The sequence below is a fragment of the Oryctolagus cuniculus genome, chromosome 8 (assembly GCF_964237555.1).
Source record: "Oryctolagus cuniculus chromosome 8, mOryCun1.1, whole genome shotgun sequence".
NCBI lineage: Eukaryota > Metazoa > Chordata > Mammalia > Lagomorpha > Leporidae > Oryctolagus > Oryctolagus cuniculus.
Genome location: NC_091439.1, coordinates 37,189,329 through 37,203,807, shown reverse-complemented (window position 1 = coordinate 37,203,807; position 14,479 = coordinate 37,189,329). Strand labels below are relative to the sequence as shown.

The window sequence follows — 14,479 nt, the reverse complement described above, 5'->3', positions numbered from 1 at the left end:
TTTGAAGCCAAATTAACAATGAAAGAAATATGAAGAAAGCTAGGGAAATCAAAAGGAGAAATAGAATAAGTATTTACTCAAGAGAAAGGAAAAGGCTATACGAGTGGTCTTCAGCTTCCAGCTAAGATGGATTTACAGAGACTGTTTTTTTTTTTTTTTTAGTTTTCATGATAAATTTTTAATTTTAGAATCATTTAGACTTACAGAAAATTTGCATAGAGAACAAGTAAAATCTCTGTATACCTTCACCTCATTTCTTTGGCCATTAATATTTTTTGTTGCCATGGTGCCCTTGTCTCAACTAAGGAACCAATAGGATACACTATTTTAAACCCCACAGGTGATTCTGAGCCCACTGTTTCTCTGGCTGTCATTCCTGGTCCTATGATCCAATAAGACCACACACTGAATTCTGATGATGTCACACCTCCCTAGGCTCCTCCTACCTATGTGATTGTCTTCCCGTGTTCTTGACGACTGTGGGAGTTTTGAGGAAGCCTGGTTAGGTGTGCTGTAATTGGGGTTTGTCTTACTTTCTCTCATGATTGGACTTGGATAATGGGCTTTATATATGAAGAACACCAAGCAAAATGTCTTCTCACCACATCATAGCAAGGGTGCATGAGACTAAGAGTCAACACACACATCGCTGTTGACAAGGGACTGGACCCCTGTGTAGACAGGGCTCCTCAATGCTGATGCGAACTTGAACCCCAACACCAGACAGGCTCATCACTGGTTATGCCAACCTGGACCCAACAGAAGACAGGCGCACCACTGGTGATGTCAACCTGGACCCCAAGAGTCCACCCCCTGTCCACTGCTGATGTCAGCCCTGCCCCCTGGAGGAGGCCGTGTGTTCACTGTGGAGTCCCCTTCACCGCTGCTGGCCTTCTGTACTCTGTGGACGCAAATCTGGCAGTTCAGCCACACTCAGGAGGGAGCCTTCCCTCAAGCGCTTGGTCTTCCGTGAGACTGTCTACTTCTCATGTGGTTTTTTTTTTCTGTAGATTCTACTTATTTATTTGAGAGGTAGAGTTACAGTGAAAGGGAGAGACAGAGGGAGAGAGAGAGAGAAGTCCTCCATCCACAGGTTCACTCCCCAAATGGCCGCAACGGCTGGAGCTGGGCCGATCTGAAGCCAGGAGCCAGGAGCCTCTCCTGGGTCTCCCACATGGGTGCAGGGGCCCAAGCACCTTGGCCATCCTCCACTGCCCTCTCAGGCCATAGCAGAGACCCAGATCAGAAGAGGAGTAGCTGGGACTAGAATCAGTGCCCATATGGGATGCCAGCATTGCAGGCAGAGGATTAACCTACTGCACCACAACACCAGCCTTCCTCATCTGTTTACTTAGGACTCATGAATACTTGCTTATATGTTGGGTTTTAATCTGATACAATATTTATCTTTTTGGTCAAATTGCTCTGGCTTTGGCCATTGGCAGCTCTTTCAGGCTGGCCCCTGTCCGTTGGACACACCCTCATGCTTTCAAATAAGTGTAGCCATCCATGGGAGAATATTTCTGACATCTAATCATTGTAGGTATCTCAGAATTAAATTTACTACGTGCCGTCTTCCAATGCTAATCCCAACTATATGACTTCCCTTCCACAGTGACATTTGATTCTCATCAGGAAAGACTATAGATTTCCTTAGTCAAGCAAATCATCATTGTGAGAGAAGACTGACTGAGTTCCAGTGTAAGTGTAAAACATATCTAACATATAAAAGATAGCTACAACTAAGGATTCAAATATGAAGTACTTTATATATTTAATAGAAAGGGAACATTTCACAATAGGTCAGGCTATCAAGTAACCAAATAGTATCCCAATAAAGTGTGTTTGTACAGTCAAAAAAAAAAAAAAGGATATGGAAGAACTGGAATTCTCATACACAGCTGCTAAGAATGTAAAATGATACATTTTGCAAGACATTTTCTTTTTTTTTCTTTTTTTTTCTTTTTTTTTTTTACAGGCAGAGTGGACAGTGAGAGAGAGAGACAGAGAGAAAGGTCTTCCTTTGCCGTTGGTTCACCCTCCAATGGCCGCCGCGGCCAGCGCGCTGCGGCCGGCGCACCGCGCTGATCCGATGGCAGGAGCCAGGAGCCAGGTGCTTTTCCTGGTCTCCCATGGAGTGCAGGGCCCAAGTACTTGGGCCATCCTCCACTGCACTCCCTGGCCACAGCAGAGAGCTGGCCTGGAAGAGGGGCAACCGGGACAGAATCCGGCGCCCCGACCGGGACTAGAACCCGGTGTGCCGGCACCGCTAGGCAGAGGACCAGCCTATTGAGCCGCAGCGCCAGCAAGACATTTTCTTTACAAAGTTAAACATCTGCCTACCATGTGATACAACTATTCCACCCTGACATACATACTCAAAGAAATGAAAAAAAATATGCCCAAAGATTTGTACATGACTGTTCATAACATTTTTTTTTTTTTTTTTGACAGGCAGAGTGAACAGTGAGAGAGAGAGACAGAGAGAAAGGTCTTCCTTTACCGCTGGTTCACCCTCCAATGGCCGCCGCGGCCAGCACACTGTGGCCGGCGCACCGTGCTGATCTGAAGCCAGGAGCCAGGTGCTTCTCCTGGTCTCCCATGCAGGTGCAGGGCCCAAGTACTTGGGCCATCCTCCACTGCACTCCCTGGCCACAGCAGAGAGCTGGCCTGGAAGAGGGGCAACCGGGACAGAATCCAGCACTCCGACCAGGACTAGAACCCGGTGTGCCGGCGCCGCAGGCGGAGGATTAGCCTATTGAGCAGTGGCGCCGGCCTGTTCATAACATTTTTACATGTAATAGCCCAAAACTGAAAATGCAACCTAAATATCCAACAAATGAGTAAATGGATTTAAAAAAGCTATACTATGTACAAACAATGAAGGACAATTCAGCAAAAATCCAAAACAAATTCAAAAATAAAGTTCTGTAAAGTACAACAACATGAATGCATCTAAAAATAATCACAGTGAGTGAAAGAAGCCAGGCCAAAAATGACTACATACTCTATTCTACTGTACAAAATTTTTGAAAATGCACGCTAGTCTGTATGACAAAAAGCTTATTAGTAGTTGGGGCCAGCATTGTGGCATAGCGGGTAAACCCACTGCCTGCCATGCCAGCATCCCATATGAGTGCCAGTTCGTATCCCAGTTGCTCCACTTTCAACCCAGCCCCCTGTTAATGGTCTGGGAAAAGCAAATGGAAGATGGCCCAAGTGCTTGGGCTGCTGCTACCACATGGGAGACCCAGATGAAGTTCCTGGCTCCTGGCTTCAGCTTGGCTCAACCCTGACCATTGCAGCCATCTGGGGTGCAATGGGGTGAAGCAGCAAATGGGAGACCTCTCTGTTTCTTCTCTCCCTCTGTCTCTGTAAATCTGAATTTCAAATAAATAAATAAATTTTGAAAAAAGCCTATTAGTTGCCACCTACTGAGTGATAGACAGTTAAGTAGGAATTACAAAGGAGTACAAAGAAACTTCTGAGGGTGATTGTTACATTCAATGTCTTGATTATGGTGTGGTTTCATGGGTGTAAACATGTCAAATCTTATCAAATTTTCCACTTTAAATGTGCAGTGTATTATGTTGCATATTATACCTCAATTGAGACGTTTTTAAAAGCTATGAATCAAATAAAGTGTAATCATAGATATGAATATTATTTACACAGTCATACTAATACAAGCACTGAGAATTAGTTTAACCAAAATTGTGAGCTAGTCTTTTTTGAGGAGACTAGAGGCTGGATTGTTTCATTTGCATTATTCTGATCTCCAGCAAAGTTCTGCATTGTGTCACATACTCATTGATCTTAGAAATTTTTCCCCTTTCTGTTAATTGTGTCCTCGTGCACTTAGCTAATTTTGACAGGCTTTCCTGTGCTATCCTCACTAATGTAAAGGAGTTCCTTGTATATTCCAGATACCAGTCCCTTTTTGGTTACACATGCTGCAATATTTCATCTCAGGCTGTCTCTGCCTATTAATTCCTTCTAACTCCTTCCCCTTCCTTGCAGGGCACCTCACCTCCCCTGTCCAAAACATCAGACAGGTCACAACTTCAATCGACATTCTACATCTATAATTTTAACTTACACTCACAGCTGTCTTAAAATCTAATATTCTGAGTAAACTACAAAGGCTGTGTGATTCTGTAATAGAGAATCAATGAGTCTTCATGGTGAGTAAGTTTACCTCAGCCAACGAAATCTATACTAATTTTAGAAAACTGCAGGCTATGTCAAAGTAGTGATAAGGGAAATAAGGAGTTCTATAAAACACAGCCCACTCCCCAACTTTGCCGATATCCACTTATTTGTTTATGAGGCAGTAAAGTGTACTGGCAAACCAGTGGAGTCTCATAGACATGACGTCAAATCCCAGAGCTCCTATTTCCCATGTAAAATGGAGTTGGCAATATCTACAATCGGGGGGGGGGGGGGGGGGGGGCAGGGAGGCTGGGAGGGCAAGGGTGGGGATGTTTGGGGGATTAATTGGGATAGCTCAGAAAGTACTCAGCACAGTACCTGAAGCATAGTAAGACCTAATATATGGCATCAGTAATTACCATGGCTCTTTCCCTTTCAAACTAGCAAACAAAAAAAGGCAAAACAAACAAAAAATTCCTCCTACTGACCCTTTAAAGCTAGGTTTAAAAGACAGTTTATCAAATCATACTCAGGCCCAGCTTGGTTGAAGCATTTCCACCACTCAAGATTTTCAAGGTCCTAGTATAGGCTGAATGAGGAGGGGCTCTCCAGGGAGATAAATGGAGAATCACCTCCCACTGCCTGCATTGGGACCAAGAGCCTGATCTACAAGGGAAGAAAAGCAAAAAACTAAAATGGTTAAGTTTGTGACCCACCTGTCACCACCCCACCACTGACTCCAGTGACAGCCTCTAGCTGATCAAGGCACCAGCTAAATGGAAATACACAGAAGAGCAATGGTTTCCAGACCATCCCTTCCACCATGGCCAGGTGTAGAAGTGCCAAAGAGCACCAGACTCCAGAGAGAGACGCAGTATTATTATTGGTTTGCTGCTTGCCGTTTTACCCATGATCCATGTCTTGGCAAGCTCTTGTACTCTGGGGACTACTTCGGATGAGTGACGGATCTAAATCAGAATGCAAGGAGGTGTCACTGCAACACCATGCACTTCTTGGTAGCAGAATGGAGTCCACCATCCAACTAATGCAAAAGTTGAAGTGCTTCTTCTCAGAGAAGATGGATGGACACCCCAAGATTTACACAGAAAACTTACTAAAAATGGCAGCAGAGAAGTGAGGAGTACTAGTGTAGACAATGACAACTTCCATTCTATTTCAGAATAAACATTCAACTTCTCTTGCCTTCTATGCTGTTTGTAGTGAAATAATAGAACAAGCAAGCAAGCATCCATTCCAAGGCTTTTGTATTGGTGGTTGTTGCTGCATGTTTGAAAGGTGATCTATTTACAATAGCCATCTTACATACAGTTTGGAGTTAGATTTCTCCATGAAAAAAAAAGAGGTCATCTTATTTATAATAACCAAAACAAAAGTCATTCTTGTGAATAACAGTGGTATTGAAAGTTTCTGTTTGGATTTTTACTTAAGAACTACCATTTGGGGAAAAAAAATGCTCAAATCCGGCTCTCACAAGCCAACACATGCCAGTATTAGCACACCACTGTTTAAGCCACAACTTCAGCCCCAAAATATTAATCATTCCCTTTTCTGTGGTCTCAAGAACATTATTAATTTGTCTTATATGTTGTGAAGACTACTATGATGAGCTCAGTAGATGACTGTTTCCCACAATAATGTGTAAAATCTCTAAAATCAGAAATAATAATCCAGAAAACCCACTTTTAACACAATGAAGACTCTTCTTAAATATAGCTGACAAACAGGATAAGCACTTTACATAGTATAAAATGATAAACAGATGGCAAAGAAGAGAGAAATAACATTTTGACCTAACACAAATAAAACTATTTTAAAATCATATCAGGGAATAGAAGAAAAAGAAGAAGAGAAGGAAGAAAAAAGGGGTAGTGAAGAACAATCCTATAGTACATTTAGATATAATAATGTCCTACAGTATAGTCCCTTCTCATAGTACTTAAATTACACATGCCATATGAATTTTATCATGGATCTTCAATTGCTATTTTTAAATCAATATTTATCAATTACTGATGAAGGGCAAAGTATCAGCCATCTTTCATATTTAATTTTATTAAGAAAGTTAAAGTCAGTTCTCTCAACAAGTCATGGTGAAAGCTTATATGGAAACTTTTGCTTCTGAGTGAAAATTAAGTGCTTAATGAAAACAATCTTTTATGGGACCCCATCGGTAACACCCATCTTTCTGAAAAAAGGTGTCATAGCCACACATCTATAATGTGAAGGCTAAATTCTCCAGTCTAAAAATATTTCCATCCTGCTTGAATGACGATATAATAATGAAAGGAACACCTAAATAAAATATGATTTCATCTTTAAGCAGAAAGTTTTTGTATTTTTTTATTTTGAAGTGAAGTAAGAAAACTACATTTATTTTAATATCCAATGTAAGAATAATGTTTACCCTACTCCCTGGTGGTTAAGATCATTTTTAAATAAAAAATTAGTACTTAAGACTCTAACACTATTCTTGTCATTGCAATGTTTCTATCATCTCTTCCAATAAACAACTGCTCCAAATTGGAGTAATCATTTTATTTTCTCTTGTGGTGGTTTCTATGGGCCAGGAATTTAGGAAAGACTCATTTGGATGATTCTGGGACTTTTCATATATTACATGGATTGTATGAGTCCTTAGAATTTTCTGAGGTCTTGCAAAGAATATTCTAGCCTTATCCAGGCCTTCAATCTTTTTTCCTAAAGTCCTTTTAGAAAACTTTTTACTATATGAAACACTGGTCTAAATCCTTCACATTTTCTGTAAATTTCATTCAAAGGTGAATAATATGTTCTTCAGCTCATTACTCTCCCATAATTTTCTCACGGGCAGTGAGAGGAAGCCATGTGGAACCCTAAACTTTCTGCCTGGAAATCTCATAAACTGACAACCGAGTTCAGTAGGCACAGATTCTATGCTCTCCATTCACACATGCAAGAATTTTGTTAAAATTTGGCCACCACATAACAAGGATTTCCTCTTTAATTTCCAACTACATTTTCCTCACTTTGCTTTCAACACGCCCAGACAGCATTCGTGAGGCCCTGAAGCTTCTGCTAACACTTTCCACAAGAACCTTCCAGCTCACACCCACACCCTTTCAACCCAATTCAAGATTGCATCGATAGTCTTTTCCTAAAAGACTTTGTCCGCCACTGGTCCAAATCACAAGATCACACTGGGATTTTTGTTATGTCAGCATTCCATTTCGGCATTACATTCTGCTCCAGTTTTCTACTGATACAAGAAAAATCACTTCAAAATTTAGTCACTTAACACTCATCTCATTCTAGTTCATGATTTCTGTAGGTCAGGAATTCAGAAAAAAATTCACTTGTGGTTCTAGCTGAGAGTTACTCACTGGAAGCCACACAGTAGGTGAAGCTAACACAGTGAACACTAACAGCTGCTGGAGATGACACACCTCTCCACGCAGATTCATTCATTCAGTCTCTCCATGTGAGCTGGTTTGGGCTTCCTTATAACACAACAGTCTAAAGGCAGATAGAGAAGTTACATGTTCTGATTTTCTCCAGAACATGTATCCCAAGAGATAGATTGTAGACTGTGGACTGTTCTGAGCTCATACTGATGTGGACTAGGGTGTTTTAATTTTTTACTCTTGGTCCTTTTCTCAAACAAAGGCAAGCATTCTAAATGCAGGCATGTATAAGGTTCACAAAGTGCTAACAAAATTTATTCAAAAGGTGAGAAAGTAAACACACATACATGCATGAGCAAGGGTTGCCCCATGCAAAGAAATACCCGTTTTAAGTGGGCAATGACCCAGAGGAATTCCCAAAGGAAGGAGGGGTAGGAAAAGAGAGATAAGGAGGTTGTACCTCTGCAGGACTTCTAGCATGGTCTATAGTGAGAGAGCCTTCCTCCCCCAGTACTGACTCCTTTTATGAGACAGGGGTAAAGGGTGGGGTGGGTGGTACCTCTACAAGAATGAAGCTACCTTGGAATTTTGTGATACCTCCATAGGTTCCATGTAGAGCTTAATCTCCATATTTTCATAGTATCCTGCCTTAGGTCCCAGATGAAGCAGGTGCATCCTGGGAAAGGGATATTTTGATTGTCAAATAAGAAGATAGAATTACATTTGTGCCTTCTGGACTTCCTGCTCAGCAGACCTATCTAGTTGCCTACTTTTCATCCCACATCAGTATCAGAAATCAAGCAAAGTCGCCCAACTGCATTCTATTTGTAGATGCAATTTTAATCCCACCCAAATTCCAGGTGAATAAGAGAATTAAATTCCATCTCTAAAAGAGCTTATGGAATAATAATTATTTTGCAACCAATTTTCAAATATAAAATCTTCCAGATAATAATATTTTTAAACTTTGTTCCATGTATTTCTTTTATTTATTAAGTGCCAGAGAGAAAGGGGAGAGAGGAAAAAAAAAAAAAAACACAGAGATTTCCTATCTGCTGGCCACACCCCATCCAGATCACTCTCGGAATTTCTTGGGACAATTTAATTCTAATTGTTTTGTCTCATAAGTATGTTCATACATCTTAATTTTTAACAGAGGAAAAAGGTCCCATACCTACAAGTCTTCCATGCTAATATCTCTAACATGTCCTATACCAATATATAACCATAGGTTTGGGAGAAAACATACTTTGGCAACCTCAAAGTAGAAAGAATACAGATTTTGGAGTTATGTAGACCAGTGTTCAAATCTCTAGGAGCTCTCATATTATCACTGAGATTTTCAGCGAATCACTGTTCTCTGGGCCTTACTTGTATTACTGTATATGGTACAATATATTTACTTCCCTGAGAAATTTGAGGGATCCATGCAAGAACATAAAGTGCATGAGTGGTCTGGAAGCTAAAACTTTAGCAGTAAACGTTTAGTATTATCTTCTTGGATTCCTGCATAGTTTTATGAAATACCAAGAGAAAAGAAGTAAACGTGTAATTGAGCAAAGAGAGGGCCTTTTCTTAGAATAAATTTGCTTTTCTTCCAGAGCTATAGGATTTATTTCTCTGAAAAACAGAGACTCCTCAAAAGTAGGGCTGCTGAGGGAGCCTCAGAGCTCATTGAGAACAGGGCTGAGATTCCAACTCTGACCTTTGTGAGACTACCTAGTTAGGGGTTCATATTCATTCTAATGCAAGCACATGAAAACAATTAACCAGCTAAATTCCAGGCAGACTTCTCAATAGTATGGCTTATTTAGATGTTAGCAGGGAGTACTGCAGTGTCCAAAATAATCTTGTTTACCACAGAGTGATTTCTACAGAGAATGTAAAGTCGTATCAGCAAGTTTGTTACAAACCACATCTTGGCAATGAAATAAAGCTTGAATATTCAGTTGGCAGTGTGTATGTGTACCTTCTGTATGACTATGTTTACCCTAGAAGATTAAAGTGAAGATTAAAAATAGCCTAGATAATTTATGTAAGAGGGATAATAACAAAATCAAAGTGATAGTTTCAATATTTGAGTTGTATGAACTCAAATAGTTTGAACACCCAGTTTTCATTTATACATAAATTTCTGATCTTCTACCTTCTTTTATTGTCTAACATAGGTCAATATCACAGAGTTCACTGATCAACATAAAAAGACATAGCCCAGTGGGTTTCAAAACTTCACATTAAAACCCACTAAAAATATAAGTTAGAATTATTTATATCTCTACACACTGAAGGGCAGAAAACACAGCTTTCCCAAGTTCATTACTGAGATACACTCTTACAATAAAAACAGATTAATAACAGAGAAACAAGCAGGTTTACTAACATGTGCTACATACATCCTGTGGGAGAAAAGTAAGGCAGCAGCTTAGGAGTCTGCCTCCAGAAAGAACAATGCATTTTAGAACAGTGACAGGACAAACGAAATCCCAGATTTCAAGGATGGGAAAGTTGTGGGAAGGTAAATTTATGACTAGAAAGTCTGCTCATAGATTCCTCTGGCATCACAATGTCTAAGCTGATGAGCAAACATGGTGTAGAATTTACATCTAGTCTTTAGATGGGAAACAGGGGAGGAGAATAGAGAGATCTTTTATCTTTGTGAAGCTCTGTCTTGATTTTAGGCAAACAGAAGGCAGAGAACATCTTTAAAAATATTTTTTTTATTTTTAACTGACATAAAACTTGCACATATTTATCGAGTACCATGTGATGTTTTTATACCTATATACACTGTGTGTCAAGTCTAATAAAGGTAAACATATCTATCTCCTCAAATATTTATTCCCCTGCGTTTTGATTCTATCAGCTCAATAATTCTTTACAGCTTGGAGAGAAATATTTTTATTTCCTTTAAAGCAAAGATTTGGGAAATTCTTTTAGAATTTTACTTGAGAGACAAAGAGTTAGACAGAGGTCTCCCATCCACCAGTTCACTCCCCAAATGCCTGCAAAAGTCAAGGCTAGGCCAGGCTGAAGCAGGGAAGAACAAAGTCAATCCAGGCCTTCCACATAAATGACAGAAACCTGATTACTTGAGCCAAGACCTGTTGCCTCCCATAATGTCCACCAGCAGAAAACTGGAATCAAGAGTGGAGCCAGAACTCAAACCCCTGCATTCTGATATGGGTTGTAGGTATCTCAACCATTAGCTTAACCATTGGGCCAAAAATCTGTCCTGGTACAATTTGTAAAAGATGTAACAGTTTGATGGTTAGATAATCAAAATGGCAAGACATCTTAACCATTTAAAAATGTGCATTTTATATCTAGCTATTATGACCTAGAGTGGATTTTCTGTATTGAATTTCCTGTATTCTTAGAGATATCATTTTTCTGAGGAGAAAAAAAATGAATAAATAAGTGAATAATGTCCACAATATTTGTAAACATTTAGGCCTTAAAACTGGAAACAAAGAAAATCAGTCTAGTTCTCCAAGTAAGTAACCTAAAAATCAGCCTTTGCTCATAAAATGACAACACAATATCCTTTTCTGGGAGGTTTATATAAGTCATTTTTCTCACGAGTTGAGTCTTGCTTCTTCCTTCTTTCATGACACATATCACCTACCCACTGATCTTCTTACATCTATCCAAGACCCTTGAAGGAGTAGATTATTTTTTGTTTGAAAAAATTTTAATGTAGTAAAATAACATCAAGTTTGCCATTTTAACCAAATGTAGCCATCGGTGGCACTAATTATATATATAAGATTGTGCAACACTTGCTACTACTACCTAATAGGCTCTGTTTGCACAGAATACAAAGAAGTCATTTTCTTAGAAAACAGTACTGCAGAAGTCAGCCCTGATTTTTATATGCTTCTTTCATTTTTCAAGGCTCCCAGATCTCATCTCCCTGCAATAATGATTTACCTAACTACACGTTCATAGAGAGTGGAACAACATGTTTTCCAAACTCTCAGCTTTAATTTATAAGTGGAAATGGGGCCGGCGCCATGGCTCACTTGGTTAATCCTCCGCTTGCGGCTCCGGCATCCCTTGTGGGTCCTGGGTTCTAGTCCTGGTTGCTCCTCTTCCAGTCCAGCTCTCTGCTGTGGCCCGGGAAGGCAGTGGAGGATGGCCCAAGTGCTTGGGCCCCTGCACCCGCATGGGAGACCGGGAGGAAGCACCTCGCTCCTGGCTTCGGATCGGCGCAGTGCTGGCCGTAGCGGCTATTTGGTGAGTGAAGCAACAGAAGGAAGACCTTTCTCTCTGTCTCTCTCTCTCACTGTCTCTAACTCTACCTGTCCAATAAATTTTTTTAAAAAGTGGTAACAAGGGGCCGGGGCCAGCACTGTGGCATAGGGGGTAAAGCCTCCACCTGCAGCGCTGGCATCCCATATGGGTGCCAGTTTGAGTCCCGGCTGCTCCACTTCCAATCCAGCTCTCTGCTATGGCCTGGGAAAGTAGCAGAAGATGGCCCAAGTCCTTGGGCCCCTGCACCCACGTGGGATACAAGGAAGAAGCTCCTGGCTCCTGGCTTCAGATCGCCGTAGCTCCAGGGGAGTGAACCAGCAGATGGAAGATTTCTCTCTCTCTCTCTCTCTCTCTCTCTCTCTCTCTCTCCTTCTCTATGTGTGTAGCTCTGACTTTTAAGTAAATAAATAAATTTTTAAAAATAAAATAAAATAAAAATAGTACCAAGAGAAGTATTGGGAAAGTTAAAGTCTCTTCAAGTCAAAGATCACAGCCATTCCCTCATCTTTTTTTTTCTTTCTAGAAAGAAAATGGAGTTGAAAAAGTATAAAAAGTAGACTTTTTTTGTTAGAAGACAAAAATTATGGTAATCATCTATTCAGGTAAGAAAGCCAGCTTTCCAATTTGTGTGTGTGTGTGTGTGTGTGTGTAGAATTTAAATCTATCTTCTCTTCATTTGGTTTTTTTTTTTTTTTAGTTTTTTTCTAAGTGTGTATATTGATCTGCTCTTAATCAAGAACACAGAACATATGAACTTAGGTTTCTTGCCAGAAAATACAGCCTCAAGTTGGCTACTGACCAACTTTTATCAAAGCCTACTTGCAAAAAATAACATTACTGAAAGGACACACAATCCATTCATTCCTTGAGAAGTTTAAAATTTATCCCTGTGTATCAAGATAATATTTAGAGATATTAAACCATAGTTTTACCCCCCATTTTCCAGTACTCAGTCTTCAACATTAAGGCAGCATCAATAGCTTTCTGTATGAATTGCCATTGTGCTAGAGCCAATATGGGGGGGGGGGGGGAGGGGGAGTCAAGTTCCTGGCTTTTGAGATCACAAGTGAACTTCAATGAATCAACAACATAGTCCTAGCTCTTAATTGCACTAGTAAGGTGCAAGAAATGAATAAGTGATTGACTTTAAAGAAAATAATTTTCCTTAAAATTACCAAAATCTGGAGCTTTGCATATATGAGGATGCCATGAATATAGAGTAAGAAAGCATGTTTGAGAACATAAAATAAAATATGGGGCCTCAGAAGTACTACGGATTCAATGAAAATGAGGAAGAAAAAGATCAGGAATGAGTGGTGAGATGTTTGATACTCATGTAAGTATCTGAGAAAGGTCCCAGAAATTACCCAAATCACAGTTAAATCTAAGAGATAGGCACATCCAGTTGCCAGAGTGTACTGTGAAGGGAGACGCTGTAGAACTCTATGGAAGGTTGTTCATAGAGGAGTTTGGCAAAGTGGCAGGATATAAAATCAATGCACAAAAATCAACAGCCTTTGTATACACAAGCAATGCCATGACTGAGAAAGAGCTGCTAAGGTCAATCCCATTCACAATAGCTACAAAAACAATCAAATACCTTGGAATAAACTTAACCAAGGACGTTAAAGATCTCTACGATGAAAATTACAAAACCTTAAAGAAAGAAATAGAAGAGGATACCAAAAAATGGAAAAATCTTCCATGCTCATGGATTGGAAGAATCAACATCATCAAAATGTCCATTCTCCCAAAAGCAATTTATAGATTCAATGCAATCCCAATCAAGATACCAAAGACATTCTTCGCAGATCTAGAAAAAATGATGCTGAAATTCATATGGAGGCACAAGAGACCTCGAATAGCTAAAGCAATCTTGTACAACAAAAACAAAGCCGGAGGCATCACAATACCAGACTTCAGGACATACTACAGGGCAGTTGTAATCAAAACAGCATGGTACTGGTACAGAAACAGATGGATAGACCAATGGAACAGAATTGAAACACCAGAAATCAACCCAAACATCTACAGCCAACTTACATTTGATCAAGGATCTAAAACTAATTCCTGGAGCAAGGACAGTCTATTCAATAAATGGTGCTGGGAAAACTGGATTTCCACGTGCAGAATCATGAAGCAAGACCCCTACCTTACACCTTACACAAAAATCCACTCAACGTGGATTAAAGACCTAAATCTTCGTCCTGACACCATTAAGTTATTAGAGAACATTGGAGAAACCCTTCAAGATATTGGCACAGGCAAAGAATTTCTGGAAAAGACCCGGGAGGCACAGACAGTCAAAGCCAAAATCAACTATTGGGATTGCATCAAATTGAGAAGTTTCTGTACTGCAAAAGAAACAGTCAGGAGAGTGAAGAGACAACCGACAGAATGGGAAAAAATATTTGCAAACTATGCAACAGATAAAGGGTTAATAACCAGAATCTACAAAGAGATCAAGAAACTCCACAAAAACAAAACCAACAACCCACTTAAGAGATGGGCCAAGGACCTCCATAGACATTTTTCAAAAGAGGAAATCCAAATGGCCAACAGGCACATGAAAAAATGTTCAAGGTCACTAGCAATCAGGGAAATGCAAATCAAAACCACAATGAGGTTTCACCTCACCCCGGTTAGAATGGCTCACATACAGAAATCTACCA

The 14,479-nt window shown here is 40.1% G+C and overlaps 1 long non-coding RNA gene across 1 annotated transcript; it reads left to right on the top strand.

Annotated features, from left to right (window-relative positions):
* Nucleotides 1-475: 475 nt before the first annotated feature.
* On the top strand, nt 476-3,417 carry LOC127483317 (uncharacterized). The gene is made up of 2 exons (XR_007909512.2): nt 476-1,701; nt 2,455-3,417. It is a non-coding gene; the product is annotated as an uncharacterized lncRNA (long non-coding RNA).
* Nucleotides 3,418-14,479: the final 11,062 nt, after the last annotated feature.